Genomic DNA, 22,145 nt, shown 5'->3' with positions numbered 1-22,145 from the left:
CCATCATCATTACCATCACTACCACCAACATCATCACCATCATCACCACCATTATCATCACGACTACCAAGACTACCACCATCACTTCCATCAAAAAGCATACAAGAGGGTGGCAGCTAGGTGGTGCAGTGGATAGAGCTCTGTCCTTGGAGTCAGGAGGACCTGAGTTCAAATCCAGCCTCAGACACTTAACACTTACTAACTGTGTGACCCTGAGCAAATCGCTTAACCCAGATTGCCTAAACAAAAAAAAAAAAGCATACGAGGAAGGAGGGCAAATGAAAATCAAACATTCTTGTTCTCTTCAGTTCTTCTCCTAACGCCATGGTGAAGGCCTAAGTTAGTTAACAAGCATTGCTTGAGCAACTACTATTTTTGGAGCAGACTTGAGGATTAAATTAAAATTCTGACCCTCCAAGCAAAAGAAATTCAGAAAGGGCCTTCAGAACCTCTTATTAACTACGAAATAAACAGTTCTCCAGTGGAAAGGGCTCCCCCCGCCTTCCCTGCTCCCTAACACACATTTCAATTATCTGTGTTATTCCTGTCCCCCATTAGCACAGATAATCAAGAATTGGCTGTAATTAATTCTTATAACACCCCGAGGAGCCAAGCTGGATTGAGGCTTTGGAAAGCCTGGCATGTACACACTTCTTCTATTCGCCCCATCACTAGTATCATCTTCCACTCTTTCTGATCAAAGACATATTTCCCACCTGAGTGGGAGGAAAGTAGAACACAGCATCCAGGAGAGAGAAGCATTCACCCTCTCCTACACTACAATCCCAACTTGTTCCCCCTTATGGCCTCCACCTTCAGCAGTCCCTTATGACGGAGAATTAGTAATATTGTACTCCCCAAGAGGCATGTCTAACTGTTTTCCAGAGGTTTGACCATTAGTTTGAGGTTGGTAAACTCGACATTCAATATTTACTACATACCTACCATGTGCATTTTTGCACATGGATGTGCATGGGCATGGCATAGTGGATTAAGTGCTAGGATTGGAGTTAGGTCCTACTTCTGGCCCTAGTTATGTGACCCTGAACAAGTCACTTAACCTTTATATGCCACAGGCAACTCCTTAAAACTTGTGTGCTAAGCCAAATATTGCCTTTTATGCTTAATACCTGTGTGACCTTAGGCAAATGACTCAATTTTCCTGGATCACAATTTCCTCATCTGTCCACTGAGGGGATTGGAGTGGATGGTCCTCCCAGCTTTCCACCCATGATCTTATGATATCTTACAGCTTTAGAATTACGATTTTATGATTTTCTCATCGTAGAAGAGTTGCAATCTGTGTGGTGAAGGAAATACCCACAATGAGAATTCCCCACAGTGCTGAAATCACAGATCATTTGTTAATGTACAAAGAGAACATTGTACTAAGTAAGCACTAGGGATGCACATAAAAAATGGTACTGTCCCTGATCTCACAGTTCATTGGAATTGAACGACTCCAAATCAGAAATAGGATCCAATCTTATACTTTGGACAGCCTTTGGTCAATGGGCCATCCTGAGGATTTTCATACACCAGGAACAAAAAAGAAAAAGAGTAATAAAAGATCCAGGAAGAAAAGAAAGAGGGATGAGGAACTAGGGACAGTGGTGTGTGTGTGTGTGTGTGTGTGTGTGTGTGTGTCTGTGAGAGAGAGAGAGAGAGAGAGAGAGACAAAGAACAGAGAACAATAATTCCATTTTATTTAGTACACACAAATGTATAGCCATGTGCAAGTAGAAAGGGCAAAGGGGGGCATGAAGAAAAGAAAAATGCAGAGTACACAGAGGCAAAGGCGCAAAGTAGAAAAACAGTAGCATGCAAGTGAGAAAGACAGTTTAACTATAGTTGATCTGCTCTAGCAAAGAATGTGATTGCTTTAGCATCTTTACCCACTATTTGCTCTTCACTCCCTTCCCCAAAGAGCTACCGTGAACATAAGCCCTGGACACGCACATTTGAATAATTCACCTGTTTTAAAGGGATCGAAGAAGCTGAGGGTTTGACGCTTCACAAATATTTTGACTCACACTTTCCACACCTTGGTGCAAGATCAGGAAGGCCACAGACAGAATATAACAACACATTTCAACACCCATGAACCTTCCAGTAAAAAAAAAAAAGCCATCTCTATCACCTCCCTTTTAAATTATGTATTAGAAAAACATCCTTTAAATGAATGCGTGGGTGATGGAACACTGTTAAGTTCAAGGCTATACAGGCCTCCTCTATAAGCTGGGAAGGCGAATCCTGAATTGCATTTAAATGAAAATGGTAGGTGGCACAGGGGATAGGGTGCTGGTGTGGAGTCAGAAAGTCTCATCTTCCTGAGTTCAAATCTGGCCTCAGACACTTAACTAGCTGAGTGAACCTGTGCAAGTCACTTAACTCTGTTTGCCTCAGTTTCCTCATCTATAAAATAAGCTGGAAAAGGAAACGGCAAATCACTCTAGTACCTTTACCAAGAAAACCCCAAACGGGGAAATGACAGAACAACAAGAAGAGGGCAAAACTCAAAACAATATGTACACATGCTGAAGGCAAGTGTATAAAGATGAATGCATTGGCATTAATGAAGACTAGAAAAGAATTCAGAGTGATGGGAAGAACATTCAATTTTCATCAGTTTCATTTTGTGTAAAAGTTGTTTATATTCATTAATTATAACTTATACTAAGATAAATTTTTGAGGGATTAAGAGTTTGTTTTGTTACCCTTTTCTCCAACTAATAGGTATCATTTAAGTTAAAATAAGGACAATTTTTTTTCACATTCACTTTACAATGAATCCATTTAAATGCTGTGTTAGAAATAGGCAGTCTCCCAAGAGATCTGTAATTTTCTCAGAGTGAAGGAACTCCCAGAGTGGGAAGTCCTTCTGTAAGTGAAGATCACAAACCAACTGTGTATTAATAGATGAGTTCTAGGAATTTGCTTAAAGTTATATAGATGTTAAGAGATTTGCTCAAGGTCAAAAAAGTAAGTGCAAAATTTTGGTGGAATTCAAACCCAGGTCTTATTAAGTCCAAGCCTAGTACTCTCATCAACTCTACCACTAATGTCTCTGGAGTGAGACTAACATAATAATTGATATTAGTATAGGGTTTTCAGGCTGCTAAGTATGTTTCCACTTTTGCTTTTTAGTGAGGCAGTCGGGGTTAAATGACTTGCCCAGGGTCCCACAGCTAGTAAGTGTCATGTGTCTGAGGCCAGATTTGAACTCAGGTCCTCCTGACTCCAAGGCCAGAGCTCTATCTACTGCGTCACCTGGCTGCCCCTGTGTTCCCACTTTTACAGATGAGAAAACTGAGGTTATGATAGTCCATGATCACAGAGGAGTAAATGTCTGAGGCTAGATTTGAACCCAGGCTTCCTCTATACTATGCTACCCCTTTTTCTCTACATGAACTTAAGCTCACATTTCAATTCCTTTGAAGACCAGAGATCTAAGTTATCTAATGCAAGTCAGTTTAGGAATCCTTTTTCAGAGAGATGATCACAGGTTTTCACAAACCTCACAGGACCAGCATCCCAAGCGAGATCACTAGCAAATGACTAGAAAACATTTGAAAACCTGAAGTACTTTGATATGGGACCGCTCAGTGATGAGATTATAAATAATTAAATTAAAAGGTCAACCAAAATTATTGTTGTTCAGTCAAGGCTGACTCTTCATGATCCCACGGACCAACGGAGTGGTTTGCCATGTCCTTCACCAGCTCCATTTTTTAGATGAAGAAACTGAGGCAAACAGTGACTTCCCCAGGGTCACACAGCTAGTAAATGTCTGAGGCTGGATTTGAACTCAGGTTTTCCTGACTCCAGGCCCAGTACTCTAATCACTGAGCCACCTAGCTGCCTAGTGACCATTTTTTTTTTTGGGGCAAGGCTATTGGGGTTAAGTGACTTGCCCAGGGTCACACAGCTAGTAAGTGTCAAGTGTCTGAGGCTGGATTTGAACTCAGACGAGTGACAAAAAAATTGCAGCGACCAACTGAAGTTCAGAGTAGAATTGGGTTGCTACTGTCAGGGATAGGCTCTGCGTACCAGAAATGAACTGGAGGAACCCGGCAGGACGTGTGCTCCTGGTTGTTTTTTTTTTCTTTTTCTTATCATTTACCCTCTCTCATATGTCTGTGTGGACCACTAAACGAGGTCAAGATTTCATTTGGGAACCCAACCTTGAAGGTCAACATCCCAACATGGGGCAACTATGTATCAGGCATCGAGTTCCACCCAGGAGGATAATGAGTGCAAAGGCCCACTCTGAAGTTTAAAGCAAGAGCAAGAGCCGTTTGTGCACTCAGGGATGCTTTTTACTCCCCTGCTTGGAGCCTGTGGGAAGTGATCGCTTTATTTCCTAGCATAAAGGATGCAGCCAAGAGCGGGCCACATTTTCTCTGCTCCAGAGAGGCCAAAGTAATCCTCTTTGTGAGATGTCCATAGCATCCCCACGCGGTCTGCCAGCAATTCCCAAAGGGCTATGATGTGGCATTGAAATCACAAGCCTTATTAACAGAAACCATTTTCCAGGAAATTATATGCGATCCTTGCTAGTCAGTAATGATTTCCTCCCTCCTGGATCTCTCATAGCGCCTTGCTTACTCTTCTTTTTATGCCTTTATGATGTACCGCTTTGCACCATATTTATCTGCACAGGTGTGTTAGCCATCCAGACTGTAAGTTCCGTGAGGACAGGGACTCTCTCTTTGCTAAACTTGTTACTCCTTCTGCATTGCACCATGATGCTCTGTACCCAGCAGGAGTTTAGTAAACATTGAAATGAATTGGAAAAAAAAAAGTGCTTCACGAGAAAACCAGAAACTTTCTCAGATGGCTCTGTGAAATCTCACAAGAAGATGGAATTCCCCCTTGGTATCTATCGCTCATCCACCAGACTTTCTCAGAAAACTGCCCTAACTTCTCTTTCTTCCTTTTATTCCCTTGAACTTCGGATAAAACATTTCCTTACATCAGCAGGAGCCTCATCGTTCCGTTCTGCTCTCTGAATTAATTTTCTTACCGCATTTAGCACAAAGTCATTTGCAGGGTCATAGTAAGTATCACGTATACTGATCCAAGGGTGCATCCTTGGAAAAGCACTAACCATTTCCCTCTTCTATGCCTTTGCCTGGAATGCTCTCTTTTCTTGCCCTCTGACTCTTAGAATCCCTAGTTCCCTTTAGAAAGGCTCAGATTGAATACCACCTCCTGCCTGATGCTTTTCCTAAATGCCCCCCAGGTGTGAGTACTCTCCTCTGAGATCACTTCGTGTATTTTTTGCATATATTTGATATTTATTTCTCTCTGTGTATATTGTATCAGAATGTAAGTTTTTCAGGCAGGAAATGTCATTTTTGTCTTTGGGACTTCAGCATCTAGGACAGTACTGGATGTATTGTAGATGTTTAATCAATCAATCAACTTGCATTTATTAAGTGCTTACAAGTGTCTGCCTCAGTTTCCTCAATTATAAAATAGGGATAATAATAATAATAATACCAACTTCCTGTTGTGAGGATCAACTGAGATATTTATAAAGTGCCTAGCACATAGTAGGCACTTATTAAAAGCTATTGTTGTTGTTGTTTTTTTAATTAAACTAGGGGACCTGGAGCAGAAAAATGCAACAGGACTACTCATGGCAAGTTCCTTCCTTTGCCTTGCAGTCATCAGCATAGACTATGCTATACAAATATAAAAAAAAATGTGCCCCAGTCCTGGTGGAACCATAGACCAGAAATATTGATTGGCACCCATCTAGGAGCTGACCAATACCACAGTAATACAAGCTTTGTCCTCAGATAAAGCCAAGATCCATCTGTGCTGTTTCAAGCACAAGCACACAGGTGGAACTAAGTAGAAAGAAACTGGATTGTATTTGATCATGTCAACAAGCATTTACCAAGCACCTACAATTCCTGCCCTTTAATCCAACAACATTTATTTAGTGCCTACTTTATATATAAATCAGTGTGACATAATGGATGAAGTATGATCTCTAAGTCAGGAAGCTCTGGGTTCAATTTCAGCATCTGACACATACTACCTCTATGATTCTGGGAAAGTCATTTGTGGGACCTGGGGAAGCCTTCTGGCTCCTCTGTATTCCACTTTTCTCATCTGTAAAATGACGAGAGTTAGCCTAGATAACCTCTAAGGTATCTTTGACATAAATGCTCAGCACCCCTGGCCAACTCTAAGATTAGAAATTGCCAAACAGTTGCCAATCTGTTCTGCTAGTCTTTTACCTCCTCATGAAATAATGGTTCAAATCAAAGGTCTGGACCAAAAAAAAAAAGAAAGAAAGAAAGAAAAGAAAAATAGTGCCTCAAGGAGCTTACATTCTCCTCCTCAAAGTAAGGTTGAGCTGTGCACAATTTCAAGTTAATGCATGCATGCATGCATGAATGAATGATATTACCTGCTTGGTTTGTGCCAGGCACTGTGCTAAGTACTAAGGATGCAAATACAAGCAAGATGGTCCCTACGCCAGAGAAGGTTACATTCTAACATAAGACCACAACACATAAAGGGGAGTTAAATGATACATATATGAAGCAACTGGAGAACATGACAAATATATGACAAAGTCTTAATCAGGTTGCTTCAAGATTCAGAGACTTTCTCAAAATAACGGAAGCATAAAAGGCAGAATTTGAACCCAGGTGTTTCTGACTCCAAACCCAGGCCTTTATTGGCTCTGTCATACTGGCTTCTGGGTTGGGGATAGAATAACATCATCACAATAACTCACAGTGGAACAACTATTTAAGGTGTGAGAAGCTAAGCGCAGGCAGAGGGTGCAGCAGGAATTTGGGGAAGGGGGAGATTACTCAATAGATTTCAATCCTGCCTAAGACCCAAGGAAATGCACTCAGAATAGCTGACACAGGCTAGTCTAATAAAAGACACATGCTGCAGGGCAAAAGAACTTGCTGGTTGAGAATCTTACTTCCACAATTTAAAAATATCTATGCCCCAAGACTTAATCTTTGTGTCATGATTCTTTTCTTGAACCCCCATCTCCTTTGACTTGCTGCTTTGGCCCAGAAGATGCTAATGCTGTGGAACCATAAGGCCTCCCCTGGAAGCCACAGCTTACCACCCCCCTTTCACAGAGGCTGCCTCTATAAATAGAAGATACCCAGGTTGGGGAGGGGGTGTGGCCGTACTTCCTCCTATCCCAACTCTTTTTTTTCTCATTGAAACTCTGGACAACTTTTAGCTGAGGAGTGGAGGAGGATACATGAAAATGACGAGAAAATATTCTTTTGTTGACGAAGTTCAGTCTTAGAGAACTTCTATGTCAGCTCTGGGGAATGAGGTAATGGGTACCAAAGGGTATGTGGGGGGAAGGGAGAGGTGTGACATGCAAATAGTTCTTCCCTTCCTGGGCTAACAGTGGTTTGCCACTCCAGGTACAACAAATAGCGTTTTGATCTCTGTACCAATGTTTAATAGTCCTGATTTTGTTAGTGCCTAGACAATTTGGCAAATCTCCGACCTGGCCCCCAATTAGCCTATCCTTACTGTGTGTGTGTGTGTGTGTGTGTGTGTGTGTAAGTTAGTCAATCAGCACTTATTAAGCATTTACTGTGGGCAAAGCACTGTGCTAAGTGCTGGGGATACAAGGATAAGTGTGTGTATGTGTGTAAATATGTATGTATGGCTGGAAAAAAGCATTGCTTTGGGAGTGAGAGGACCTAGGTTTAAATCTAACTTCTGACACTACCTGTGTGACCTTCAGCAAGTCATTTAGCCACTCTAGGCCTCAGTTTCTTTATCTGTAAAATGGAATGGCTTTTGAGGGCCTTTCAGTTCTAAACCTATAACTGTTATCCATAACTTAAACGTGTACACATATATATGTGACCCCCCCCCAGTAGAATGGAAGCTCTTAGAGGGCAGATTGGTTTGATTTTTATTCTTTTGTATCTTCTGCACTTAGCACAGTGCTTAGCAAATAGTAGTTGCTTAATCAATGTTGGATTCTTTTCTTGATTGATCAGTGGGGGGGGCATGTGGAGGGGAATGGGGAGCAGGGATGCCTTGAATTAATAGGTAGTCAGCCACCCACCAACCTAGACAGGTAGAGGGACATAGTGGCCTTAAACAGCAATTCTTCAAAAGCATCTGGTCTTGTTCCTTGATGAAGGAGAACTAATCCTGATTCTGTAAAAAGCTCTCCCTTTATATCTGCTTAATTGGCAGGCTTTTGCAGTGGGAATGCTTGGTCCAATGTGGTGCACTTTTTGAATAGTTGTACAATTATTGCTTAATAACTGACTCATCTGGGGAATTGGGATCCTATGGAAGATAAATCCCAGCTTAGAAGTCATTCTTCCTTGAACTTCACTTAGAATCTATTAAAGCTGGAAGGGCTCTTAGCCATCTTAAGAGCATCTTAAGCTAGGATCCCTGAACTTTTTTTTTTTTAAAAAAAATGCACACACACACACACTATAATATTTCACACACTATATTTCAATATAATTGGATTCCTTTGCAATCCTAGATCTTTTATTTTATGAATTTAAAAACATTATTCTGAGAAGGAATTCCCTAGGCTTCACCAGATTGCCAGGAGTTCACAACACAAAAATGGTTAGGACTCCTTGACCTAAACAAATACCCTCATGTCATTGAAAAGGAAACTGAGGCACAGGGAGTTGCCCAAGGTCACTGAATGTAGAACTGGGACTAGAACCCAGGCTGTTGGCTCTTCATTTTTTTCTCACCAGAACATGTAGTTTACATTTCCCTTCAGGGGAAACTGACCTTTTCAGAGTTGGATTTGAAAAAGGGCATTGCTGATACAGAGAAGTGTCAGTGTTCATGTAGGGCAATCTCCATCCCTGTGGATCTCTAAGAACACAACACAGAAGCACAGCCTCATGAAATTTCAAAGCTGGAAGGGACCTTAAGAGTTGCCTTGTCCACCCCACACCTGAACAAGAATTCCTCATATAGTGTTGCCAACAAGCGGCCAGATAGGTTTGGCTCGAAGACTTTCAGTGAGGTTGGACCTTCACTACTTCCAAAGCAACCCCATTCTACTTTGTTACCATTAGGCAATTTTTTTCTAACCCCAAACCTCAATTTGACTCTAGGAGCCAAGCTAAGGGAAGCTGCAAGTTCTGTCTCGCAGGGGACAGGCAGAACAAGTTGAATCCCTCTTCCAATTTTTGACAGTTGTTCAAATACTCCAAAGACAGCTATGATATCCTCATGAGTCTTTTCCTCTTGGGGCTGTTGTTCAGTCATTTTCAGTTGTGTCTGATTCTTCGTGACACAATTTGGGGTTTTCATGGCAAAAGATGCTGTAGTGGTTTTCTGTTTCCTTCTCTAGCTCATTTTACAGATGAGGAAACTGAGGCAAACAAAGTTAAGTGACTTGCCCAGGGTCCCACAGCTAGTCTGAGGACAGATTTGAACTCAGGAAGATAAGTCTTCCTAAATCCAAGCCCAGTGCTCTATCCACCATGCCACCTAGCTGTCCTTTCTTAGGTCTAGTCATCTTTATTTCCTTTAACTGGGCCTCTCCAAAGGCAAAGAGTGGGCCTAGGATGACTTCCTCAAACATCCTTCCAACTACAAAATTCTAAGGTTATACTTGGGAGAAGGCTATCTTGGGGCAGCTGGGTGGTTCAGTGGATAAAGCATTGGACTCTAAGACAAGAAGACCTTAGTTCAAATCCTGCCCTAGATACCTATTAATTATGTGACCCTGGGCAAGTGTAATTAATTTCAGTTTCTTCATCTGTAAAACAGGGATAAAAATAACACCTACAATCCGGGTTTGAAATGAGATAACATTTGAAAAGTGCTTTGCAAACCATGAAGTGTTATATAAATGTTAGATATTATTATTGCCTTTCTTTGTATCTCTAGCCCTTGGCACAGTGCCTAGGATAACGTAAGTGTTTAATAAATGCTTGTTGACTGGCTCACCTGGCACAACTGAGGCTAAAGTCAAGTCAACAAGCTTTATTAAGCACCTGTGATATGGCAGGTATGGTGCTAATTGTTGGAGATACAAGGAAAGGTTAAAAAAAATAGTCTGTTCTCAATGAGTTCAGCATCTAAGAGGAGAGACAACAGGCAACGTTATATACAAACAAGAGCTATACTTTGGGACAATCTCAGAGGGATGCTGCTAGCATTTAGGGGGAAGGATTCTTGCAGAAGAGGGGATTTTAGCTGAGATTAGAAGGCTTCAAACCAGGTGGAGGAGGTGAGGAGGGAAAGAATTACAGGCATGTGGGCACAGCCAAAGAAAAGGAACAGCTAGGAGATGAACTGTTCTGTTCATGGAGCAGCAGGGAGGCTGGTGTCCCTGGCTTGCAGAAGACAAGGTGGGGAGTAAGGTGTAAGAAGATTGGAAATGGAGGAGGAGGAGGCTAAATTATAGAGAGCTTTAAAAGCCAAACAGAGGATTTTATATTTGATCCTGGAGGTAATAGGCAGCCAGTGGAGTCCGCTAAACAGAGGGGTCAGGCTTGCACTTTAAGATTACTTGGACTGCCCAACAGATGACAGACTAGAAAGAGAAGAGATTTGTGGCAGAGAGACCAAATAGCAGACTTGTGCATTAGTCTAGGCTTGAGGGGATAAGGGTCTGCACTAGAGTGGTGGCACCATCAGAGAAGAGAAGGGGGCAGAGATGGCAGAGATTATGGAGGCTAAACTGTTTTCTCCTTGGATTAGAGTCAGGAAATTCATATTGGGTTCACTGGGCGAACTGTGAAAAACTTTAACCTTGGTGATGGAGGAAACAAAATTTCCTTCTCTAGTGACCAAAAAAAAAAGGAGGTGGTTAACTGGTTTAAAAAGGTACTTCAGAGATGACCACCCCATCCCCACCCCCGACTTCAACAAAAAATTAACATGGATGAAAAAGAAGTGGCATTGGAGAGTTTCCGGCATGCAAACCCCATGCTGAAGGATTAGTTTGCATTGGCAGATATTGAATATTTGTCAAGGACTATATACCCCCATATATGAAATCCAGGCCTGGTATGGGGAAAACCTCCTTGGGAGCACCAGTGTCAAATCCACAGGAAGCTAGGGGACCCTGGTCTCTACTGAGTTCAGCTGTTGGAGACCCATACCAGTGTTGCCATCTCCAAAGCCTTTACAAATCAATAAAGAGGGAAGGAGTATGGGAAGGAGAGAAGCCACTTCCCTTGAGCTACTCTTTTCTCAAATGGACATAGGATTGTTCTGCTGAGGCCCAGAAATTAATACAGCTACAGAAGCTTTCTAGGACTTAAAATTAAACGTTCCCCATGTCATTATTTGTTCTATTTATCTTCCTCTTGAAACAGGAGGTTTAAACTTTGCAGGCCCTAGACTGCTGACTCAGCTGCGGGAGCCCAAACTCATAAAAATCTATTTAAAAAAGGTCCAATGATTTTATTTTCTGATCATAAATATGAAATTTAATTAGCAGCTCGCTGCTAATGAAGTCACTATGGAAGATGAGACTCAAGATGCCGGCAGAGGAACGGAACAGAACTTCAAACATAAAAACAAAGCAACCAGCCTACAGGATGGAATTTAACTCTTGCCATTCCACCTATCTTGGAAAATTTGTTGGCTCTTCTGGACTATAAATAAAGGGAAGAGCAAATCTGTGCATGCCAGGAATTCAAATTCAGATTCTGACTTTGATGCCAGCCTCTCTAGATCAGTGGGAAACTCTAGCACACCATAGGAGCAATACATTTAGTCCCCAGGGCTGGAGCCCAAACTTTTTGTCATTCCCTAGACCCAACTTTCAGCTTGTATGAAGAAAAGTCTGACAATCTTATCAAGTGTTGGAAGGGAGATGAGGGAGAAAATAAGGAGTGGGAGGGGACCTCTGAAAGCACGATGAAATGAAAACCAGTACAGTATATAAATGCCCAAGGTATCATTCTCCAGTACTCAAAAAATACATGAATCCTCCAAGAGTATTTATTGTGGTCAGACTCAAGTACTAAAATACTAAGATACTGAAATCCTATTGGGCAAGAATCTGTTTCCCATATCCAGATCACGTTATTATCTAAAGGACTAATGTTCAAATCAACTGGCTATATGCAGAGCTGTGGATTTCCCAAACACATTGAAAGTTATCCAACTCTAGCTGTCGCCCCGTTGAGATTAGCCAGGTGATCTTGACATTAATCACAGTTCAGATTTTAGCACTAGGGTTGTGATGCTTGTGAACACATATGGCGTCTGTATTTGTAGTTCTTAAAATTCATATATGTGCAGTCAGATTCAGGCTTCTGCACATAACCGCTTACATGTCCTTTGTACATGTCTGTGTATACATGCATGTGAGTCTATGTTTCTGTGGGAGCGAGTATAAGAAACATTGGCCTATGAATGCCTGGGAGGAAGAGCTGAGATTCATGCTGATTGATTCTGCAGCACGATCCTTTAAATTCAGTTTGCAGTCAGGTCACACAGGATTACATTCTTGAAAAGACATTTATGGCTGAAGGTAATAGGGTATTTGAGGGAACTTTTTTTTTTTAAAACTAAAGCATATTGTAATTCTGTTGGCTTCTCAGCTCAAGCTCCTTAGTACAAGAATGCACTTTTGTTCCCCTGTGTTCTTGGAGCTGTGGACAAATCTCTCCAAGTTTCATCACTTACCTTGCTGGCCAGCAAGGAGCCAGAACTCCTGTTTAGGCTAAAAGAAGAAGTAGGCCTTCTTTTAGGCAACAGATATGCCCTTTTAAAGTTACGTGTAACAGAGTTTTTGCAAATTAAATATTCTTCTGAGCCAATAGTTTACATTAGTCTTTGCCCTCCAGGCCCTGTTGCAGCACCCTAAAGGCCACCAGGCCTTTCAATCCACCCTGCAGCTGAAGTCTCCTAAAGGCACTGCCTTCTTCAATTAAAATGTGAACTTAAGAGCAGGGACTGTCTTGCTTTTCTAATTTATCTCTAGCCCTTAGCACAGTGCTTGGCACAGAGCAAGGGCTTAATAAATGTGATTTTTTTTTATTCATTCTCATAACAGTGATGCTTTAGCTTCATTTGTATTCATTTGTATTTATCTTCAAATGGAAATAGTTCTAATCATTTTAGCTTTTCATCACCCTCCATTTTCTCCAGTAGTGATCAACCAAAATACTTAAACACAATAAAGGAATTTTCTATTTAAAGGAACCCTATATTGAGGCCTTTTATGAAATGAAGAATTTTTCTTGTATAGTTATAAATTATAAATAAATGTATAATTATATATAAATTACTATAGAGAGAATTATATAATTATACACAAACATACAAATTATATATAAGTATCTATAATTATAATAATTATATAATATATACATGTATAATTAATATAATCTTTAAGGGATCTGTTCTATAAATTTAAATTTTCATAGATTGTTGGGAGTTTTAAGGGGGAGGATATCTTTAAACTTGTTTGAAGAGAGGCTTGAGAGGCACCACGTCTGTCCACAAACACTACCCCCAGTAGCACATGAAGGTACCACCCTACCTTGATTGAAATTTCCAAACACCATAGAATCTAAAGGCTGAAAGGGACCTGATTGGTCATTTAGTTTGATCTGTACTGAAACAGGAACCCCCTCTACAATATCCCTGACAAGTGGGCATCCAGGGTCTTCAACCTGAAGACCTCCAGTGGTGGAGAATCCACTACCTTTAGAGGCAGTTCATTTCTCTTTTGTACAGCTCTGATTGTAATCAGAGTTACTCCTTTTGTTAAACCACAAGGGCAGACTTATTGTCTGCAGAAGGTCACTGTTGAAATGCACAGATTACCTGGGAAGAGATGGAGGTCCCTGAGGATCGCTTCTAGCCTTCTCCCATTAGGATGGATTAATTTATCAGATTGTCACCTTTGAAGGCCTAGAGTGCCTTGACCCTGAGGGGATGAGATAGAGGACATGTAAGTTTCAATCAGAGATATGGAAGGTGGAGAAGGAGAGAAGGAGAGAAAACATAGGGGCAAAGCAGCCAGCAGCATGGGCCATTTCTAAGGCTTAGGTGGGGCATAGGCCATAAGACAACATAAAGGTTGAAAGACAAGACATTGGCCCTGGACATTGAGGTGGAGGGCACACTCCACCCAACCTAACTCCCACCCCAATACTTCAGAATTCTGCCTAGAGCTGGCCCTGGTTTTACATCACTGAAGTTGCCCCCCATAATACAAGGCACAAAAGAGCCTACAGCCTGGACAAAGTTGCGTTGCTATATATATCCTCAAGATTTTTTAACTATGCTGCCTGAAAAGCCTGTGAGGGACAAAACTATTTCAAATTACATAATTTCAGACACCAGAAAGGAAGCCAGATGGACCATGTATGGAGGAGCAAGCATGGGGAAGGGTGCTATTAGTATTCCTGGAACCATTATGTAGGTGGCCACCTATTCTGTTTACACTTAAAGCTAACCCTATTTATTTTGTTGTTTTTAGTCATTTCAGTCATATTTGACTCTTTGTTACCCCACGTGGGGTTTTCTTGACAAAAATACTGAAAGGGTTTGCCATTTTCTTCTCTGGCTCATTTTACAGATGAGAAAACTGAGGCAAATAGGGTTAAATGACCTGTCCAGGGTCACACAGCTAGTAAGTGTCTGAGGCCAGATTTAAACTCAGGAAGATGAGTCCTCTTAACTCCAAGTCTAGTGCCCTATCTACTGCACCATTTCACTAAAAGAGGTAATTACTGTTTACGAATGCAGTGTTTGATGAGCCAGAGGAGTTCTTTGCTTTAGTAGATACTAATAAAATTCCTTCCTTTAGAAGTGTTCCACCATGTCTTTCAAAGGAAGCATCATACTATATATACAAGATATGATATATATGTTTATTACAGAATAAACAGATCTCCAAAGAAATATAATGCAGGGGGCTCTTGAGCAATATTTTGCTTGTGAAGTACTAACTTGCTGTACCTTATGCACTTTCCACGTGAAATAATTCTTGCTTCCATGCACTTCTTCCAATTCAAACATTGGCAATTAATTTTCCCCAAAGACATCACATGACACTTTGTTTTATTAAGTTTGTAGTATATTTCTTATGCAATATTGTGTATCATAGCTACTGGTTTTGGTGTCTTATCCTCCTACTGGACTATAAATTCCTTGAGGGCAGAGACCATGTCTTAGCTAAATTTTGCATCTTAGTAGCATAGGGTGCTGCAAACAGTAGGTATCACAAAACATGCTTGTTGTTGTATGTAAGTAATGCTAGTTTTATTTTTTAAAAAACATACTAGAGCTTACATAGTTAAGTGAATTTTGGTTCCTTCAAAGTCGTCACCTTGGGCAGCCATCCACTTATTCCAACAATTATTCCTGCCATTAATCAAAGCATTTTAGGACTTTTTTTTATTGCTTTCAGATCCGTTTTATGAGCCTCACAAGAGATTCCTTCTAATGACCTTACTTTGTCTTTGACCCCACTTGGTATAATCCAGCTTATTCATCAAATTTGGCTGGCTACAAATGATTTTTGGTAATTTTTTTAAGCAAACAAAACAAAGCAAAAAACAAACCCAACATCAAAGGACAATGGCAATTCCAAAAGGGGAGTTGCTAATAAGTTTTAAGAAATGGCATGGTTGGCATAAATGTATGACTACTTTGGAAATATGAAATTTATCTGTGTATACACACATACACACATACATACACATGTATTGGATATGTTTATTAATTTTTTTGTAGTAAGCACAAGTTTGTTAATGGAAGCCTTGTTCTCAGTTCCAGCAACTGAAGATAGAACATTATCCTATAGTATAGGCAAAGTATATATTCAGAATATATATTTGCATATATATAATAATGATGATGATGATGATGATAGCTGGCATTTATATAGCACGTTAATGTTTCTAAAGTACTTTATCAAATATTATCTCATTTAATTCTCACAACAACCCTGGGAGGTGGCTGCTATTATTATCTCCATTTTATAGATGAGGAAACTAAGGCAGATAGAGGTTAAGTGACTTGCCCTGAGTCACACAGTCAGTAAGTGTCTGAGGCTGGATTTGAATTCAGGTCTTCCTGACTATATTATATATATATAGTATATATACAGAGATAGCTGGCTCTAACTATAATTAGTTGTGTCCCACATTGTTTCGGGGCAATTTTGTTGGAGCACACTTAGGTATTTCTTCCCCAGCCCACAAATAATGCAACCTAGGTTGATAGTAGCACACAGACACTACTCCCTCGAGAAGACGAAATTCAGCAATGGCAGAGATTTAGGGACAAGAAAATATGACTCTTGAATGTGGTACGTGCTTGACGGAAGATTGGAAATAAGCAGTTTTATTTATAATAAAGCAAACCATCAAGAAAGAGAGAGAAATCTAGGACCCTTGAGTCCTAAGGGCACAGAGGCACAGTGTTGCCCCACAGTATCCCATAGGTTTTTGTTTCATTCCCCATGTCATCTAGATACTGGGCTGATCTCAAACCTCACAAATTTGATAACAAAGCAATAAGATTGTTGCAGAATCAAGCTAATCACAGAGATTACAAATCTAGAGCTGAAAGGGATTTGAGAGGTCATCTAATCCAACTTCCTCATTTTACAGATGAAGAAACTGAGGCCTACAGAGGTATTATGACTTGGTTCAAGATCACACATATAGCAGGGAGCACAGCTGGGATTTGAAACCAGGTCCTTTGACTCCAAATCCACTAGTCTTCTTTATTGTTGTTCAGTCATTTCAGTCATGTCTGACTCTTTGTGACCCCATTTGGGGATTTCTTGGCAAAGATACTGGAGTAGTTGGCCATTTCCTTCTCCAGCTAATTCTATAGAAGAGGAAACTGAGACAAACAGGGTTAAGTGACTTGCCTAGGATCATGCAGCTAGTAAGTATCTAAGACTGGATTTGAACTTAGGAAGATGAGTTTTCCTGACTCCAGGTCTGGCACTTTATCCACTGTACTACCTGGCTGCCCATTAGTCTTTCTATTACACTATTAACTAGAGTTTTATATGCACCCCAGAAAGAAATTGAGGAAGGAGTCCTTTGAACATCTATTAATCTTTTCTCTGATATTACTAACAACACTTACATTTCCTATGTACCACAAAAAAATTCTCAGAAGACCCCACTACCCCTATGGTCCTATGTCAGAACACTCCCCCCACCCCAAACAAACAAACTCTGGAATATATAGATATATATTTATATCTAGATATCTAGATCTATATGTATATCTATCTATATGTCCATATCTATACCTAATCTATATTTTTTTTCTGTCAATTCAGATCTGCTATTTGCCAGCTGCAGATGTGAATTTATCTTAGGAGGGGACAAGAAGGGGAGTGTTAACACACCAGGAATAACAAAAATGGAGTGAACAAAGATAGAGGTGACATTTTGGGTTCCATCTTACTAGGAGTGATTAATTTGCAGCCTTTTACATGCTAATGTTTCCTTGCCTTCTGCTGGTAATAAATAACCAATATGCTTTAATACCTAGTTATTATTCATCCCTCTCCGATATTTGGATTTTGATTCTTTGCTGCAGCTCAATCACATTGGATTCCTTTAACTGGGACAGCTCCATTAAGACTCCTCTCCAAGGACACCCTGGCAGCTGGGGTGACAGTAATGGATAACGGGTGACATAAAAGAATGGGAAACTGCAACACGAAATATTAGCAGCCATGGGGAAAATAAGGGCGAACTATAATAGAAGGCACCCACCAAACTACATTTAAGCAACGGTAAGGTTGTGACACAAACCAATAAAACCAGAAAACTCACAGTTAAGGCTGACACACCATTCTTAACTTGTCCTGTTTTGCCTGGTTACTGCCCTGCAAAAATGTGGTTCCCTTTAATCACCATCTTGACAACCCAATGCTTCTCGTGTACAATGGAACGAGTAAAGGATGGCGTGTCAGCTCCTAAGTGTGCATTTCCTTGGGGTTTTGGGGGTTGATTTAGTTCTCACTTTCTGCACGTTAGCTTCTTCCTGTTGTTCCTCAAACAAAAGGACAGACACACAAATAAAAGATCTTTAATAAACTTGTTTCTTCACTGACCATCTACTCTCCAAAGGATTCTAAATCTTTCTCTCCATTCTGATCATCTGCCATCTTGAAACATTCCATATTCTCTCTCTGGAATGGGCCCCCTTAAGAAGGAGGACTGGAGTTGGTGGTGAACTAGTTTAGTACCCTTCATGATTGCCAGTGACAGTGGTGTGGTTTCATGGTGTGTTGTGGGGGTCATCTCAAAGAATTCAGACTCAGACCACCTCCAATCCAAGTGAAGACATTTATTGAGGATCATGCTGTCCAGCAGACTGAGTTCCAAGAGGAACCAGCAACTTCAGTAAGATGAGACAGGCAATATTATACTGTAATGATGCTGATTACACAACAGGATTATGAATATTAAAAAGGCAGGAGGGACTTGTCAAGGGATCAGATAATAGGGGAGGCATCCCAGCCTTGGTGGAACTGCACATATGATTACTCACAATGCATGCAGAAAAACCCATTTGTGGGGAGCATTAATATATGACAATGATATTATAATAAGCCTCTCTAACTCATAAGTTTACTCTAGGTCAGTTCTTTACTATTACTGCACAGATGCCTACTTAAGTTAAGTCCCTTCTATTGTTTTGGGGTCCATATCCTGCTGAGGCATCCTGGTGGTGCTGCTTTCTGATTGGCTGGCTATTGTGGTCCTGTCTGAGATTAGATGGATGTGATTGTGGTTGAGCGCATGGACACACCTGCTGTTTCTGTGAGAAATGTGAAGAATGGGTCTGGGGGCAGTGGCTAGCTAGAGGTAGTGGCTAGTATTCCATCACATGGACATGCCTCCTGTTCTAGTGGGGCATGAGTTCATGGACACGCCTGCTGTTCTTGTGAGGCAGTGAGGCATATATGAGGAAGTTAGGATATTGAGTCAGGGGGGAGGGGCAGTGGCTATATTGAGTCTGGGGGCAGTGGCTAGCTAGGGGCAGTTGGCCTGCTGTTCATTGAGGGCTATGATTGAGTCTGGGGGCCTGTGGTGTGGTTAAAGCCAGATTGTGTGATTAAATCAGGACATGCCTGCTGTTCTGTGAGGCCCATAAGGAAGTTAGAATATTGGCGCTGGGGGCAGCTTTATTAGGATTCCATCAATGGGAACCTCACTACTTCACACTTTGGACAGTTCTAATTCTCAGAGAATTTTTAGAATTCTTGGATTATGGAACAGATACTAGAGTCTACTTCCCCAGAACTCCCAACTCATCGCCGCTAGTTTTGCCCTATGGAGTCACCCAGAACAAATCTAAAACCTTCTTCCAAAGGACAGCCCATAAAATATTTGAAGATAGTTATGTTTCTACTAAGCCGACAAGCTTCACTTCACTCACAAACTCAGAATTTAGAACTGGAAGGGACTGCGGAAATCATGTAATCCAACCCCCTCATTTTATAGATATCCTGGCCCCATGTTCTCCTGCTACTTTTCCAAAAACAAAAACTGTGCCTTCATTTGACTCTAAGAGGGTAGATGTACTGGGAAATCTACAGCTCTGCTGGGACAACTCAGCCTTGATTTGTTAGGCCCTTGTTTTCTCAGCTCTAGTAACTGTACACATATTCTGCTAAGGAGGCAGACAGATCCAGTGGGGGCTCTAATAGGAAAGTTTGGGACAAACTTGACCTTGTTGTGCATGACCCATAATGGATTTTCTGCATTGATTTTTATCTTTCTCTCTGTGTCTCTGTGTCTCTCTGTCTCTCTGTCTCTCTCTCTGAAACTGGACAGCTCTAATTCTACACATCTGGTTGTATATACCTCTGTATCCTTGTCTGTAAAGTGGGGGTTATGATGTCCCTTCTTCCTACCTGGTAGGGTTGTGAAAGATTTACCAAATTCTTCGAAAAGTAAAAAAAGACTTTAAAAATGCAAGGTACCACTTCAGCCATCATCATCATCATCTTATCTGGTACAAACTCTCATAATTAAAATGCAGCTATATAATAACCCTGTAGTCACGAATGCATTATTAGGTTATGCAAGTTCATATTCCACCTGCCACAGTTTTCAGTGCTCCAGCCTGATTAATTACTGCTGGCTGGCTTGTTCATAATAGCTCTGTACCATAAGAATAGACCTGCCCCTGCCCCTAAGCATCTCCAACACGATGTGGGAGCACCAAGGTGAGAGGGTATGCATGACCTTGGTAAAGCCAGAGATAAGGGGACTCATTCAACTGCCTAAGGGCAACCTGGGAAGGCTCTGCCTTTCCCTCTTCTCCACCCCCCAAATTAATTTCTTCCTCATTTGGATCTATTCTGCAGGAAAAGGGATTGCTTCCAAAGCATGCAATATGTAAAGCTTCAGTCTTCAATCCATTACTGGCTTATTCCAGCAGGTTACTATGGAAATAGTGTGTCAAGTCCCTACTGGTCTGGAACATTTATTGGATCCCAAGTGAATGAGTGTTAATGGTATGAGGGCCACAGGGGGCCAATAAGACCCACTCCTAGGCAGACTTACTATTTCAGGGCTCTAGACAGGCAGGGAAGAAGATGACAAGAGAGGGTCAAGAGAAAAAAAAGCAGTAGCACACAGAGTCATAAAAATAGCAGGGTGTGATCAGCTGCTGTGCCGGAGAGATGTGTCCTAGAGAGTTTCAAGGATAGTCAACAGCTGCACCTCTGAGAATTAAAGGAATGGAACCTGACTATATGATAGCCAGTTCTGAGGACTTACAGCTCCTTGGAAGTTCACAAACCACCATGGAGTTTATGACGCACACTTTGCTAGCTAGTGAATGAGGCCATCGAGTCCTGGATTTGGGGTCCGAGCAGCCAACTCCCGCCATTTACTCATCATGTGACACTGGACAAGTCACAATCCCTTTGTCTAAGTATTCTCATCTGTAAAATGAAGGGGCTGGACTAGAAAACCTCTTAAGTTCCTTTCAAATCTTAATCAGTGATCTTGTAAATAAACATCCCCAACAACTTCCAATCAACTCATGTTCAAGCGTATCAGGTATTTACCAGAACTGTGCTAGATGCTATAGAGGATAGAGAAGATTTTCAAATGCTGGCCTGCTACTTATAGTTTGTGTCACCTTGGGAAAGTCACTCTGTTTCCAGCCCTCTGTGGACTTCAGTATCCTCAACTGTAAAATGATTGGACTGAACCCTAAGAACCAATTCAGTAATAGGCAGCTAAGTGGCACAGTGAAGTGTGTGGGACTAGTTCAGTCATTGAAGACTCTTTGTGACTCCATTTGGGGTTTTCTTGGCAAAGATACTGGAGTGGTTCACCATTTCCTTTTCCAGTTCATTTTATAGATGAGGAAACTGAGGCAAACAGGGTTAAATGTCTAGCCCAGAGTCACACAGCTAGTAAATATCTGAGACCAGATTTGAATTCAGGAAGAGGAGTCTTCTTTTTTTTTTTTTTTTGATGAAGCAATCGAGGTTAAGTGACTTGCACAGGGTCACGTAGCTAGTAAGTGTCAAGTGTCTGAGGCCAGATTTGAACTTAGGTCCTCCTGACTCCAAAGTCAGAGCTTTATCCACTGTGCCATCTAGCTGCCCCAAGAGGAATCTTTTTGACTCCAGGCCCAGCAGCCTATTCATTGTGCCATCTAGGAGTCAGGAAGACTTTAGTTCAAATCCTGCCTTCAACACTTGCTAGCTTTAGTTTTTTCAACACTTAACTTCTCTAGGTACCAGTATCCTCATCTATAAAATGGAACTAGCAATAGCACCTACCTCCCAAAGTTGTTGTGAGGGTTAAATGAGGTAATGTATGTAAAGTACATTATGAATCTTAACATGTTACATAAATGTTTGCCATTATTATTCCAGCTCTACATCCCATGATTCCATATGATGTGGTCCCTTGCCTGAAGGCACTTACAATCAAGTTGGAAAGAAAAACCCAATACATATGAAAAGATTTTTCTATTACGGTCCTGCTCTGGTAATTCATGACAGCAGGAAGGTGATCCTAGTTTTTCAGTCTATGCCAGGAATACAAGCTTTGGCAGATCCTTCCAAGGTGGAAAGGCTTTGAGTAGGGGCCCAGTAACAGATTGTGTGTCTGTCTTCTGAGGACAAGCCAATCTAAACTTGGAGAGGTATATCA

The 22,145-nt window shown here is 41.1% G+C and overlaps 1 protein-coding gene across 3 annotated transcripts in view; it reads right to left on the bottom strand.

The window, feature by feature from the left end:
* The window catches only part of CARD11 (caspase recruitment domain family member 11), a 131,236-nt gene that overhangs the window by 78,229 nt on the left and 30,862 nt on the right, over nucleotides 1–22,145 (bottom strand). Inside the window, exon 2 of one of the 3 annotated variants that reach the window (XM_027874774.1) lies at nucleotides 13,801–13,903. The exons of the other annotated variants lie outside the window; for them this stretch is intronic. The gene's annotated coding sequence lies outside the window, so the exon portion shown is untranslated. The remainder of the gene's footprint in view (nucleotides 1–13,800; nucleotides 13,904–22,145) is intronic. 3 annotated transcript variants of the gene reach the window in all.

The sequence above is a fragment of the Vombatus ursinus genome, unplaced genomic scaffold (genome assembly GCF_900497805.2).
Source record: "Vombatus ursinus unplaced genomic scaffold, bare-nosed wombat genome assembly UNPS02014807.1, whole genome shotgun sequence".
NCBI classification, from domain to species: Eukaryota; Metazoa; Chordata; class Mammalia; order Diprotodontia; family Vombatidae; genus Vombatus; species Vombatus ursinus.
The sequence above is the reverse complement of the archived record's forward strand: the minus strand, read 5'-3'. Positions and strand labels throughout refer to the sequence as shown.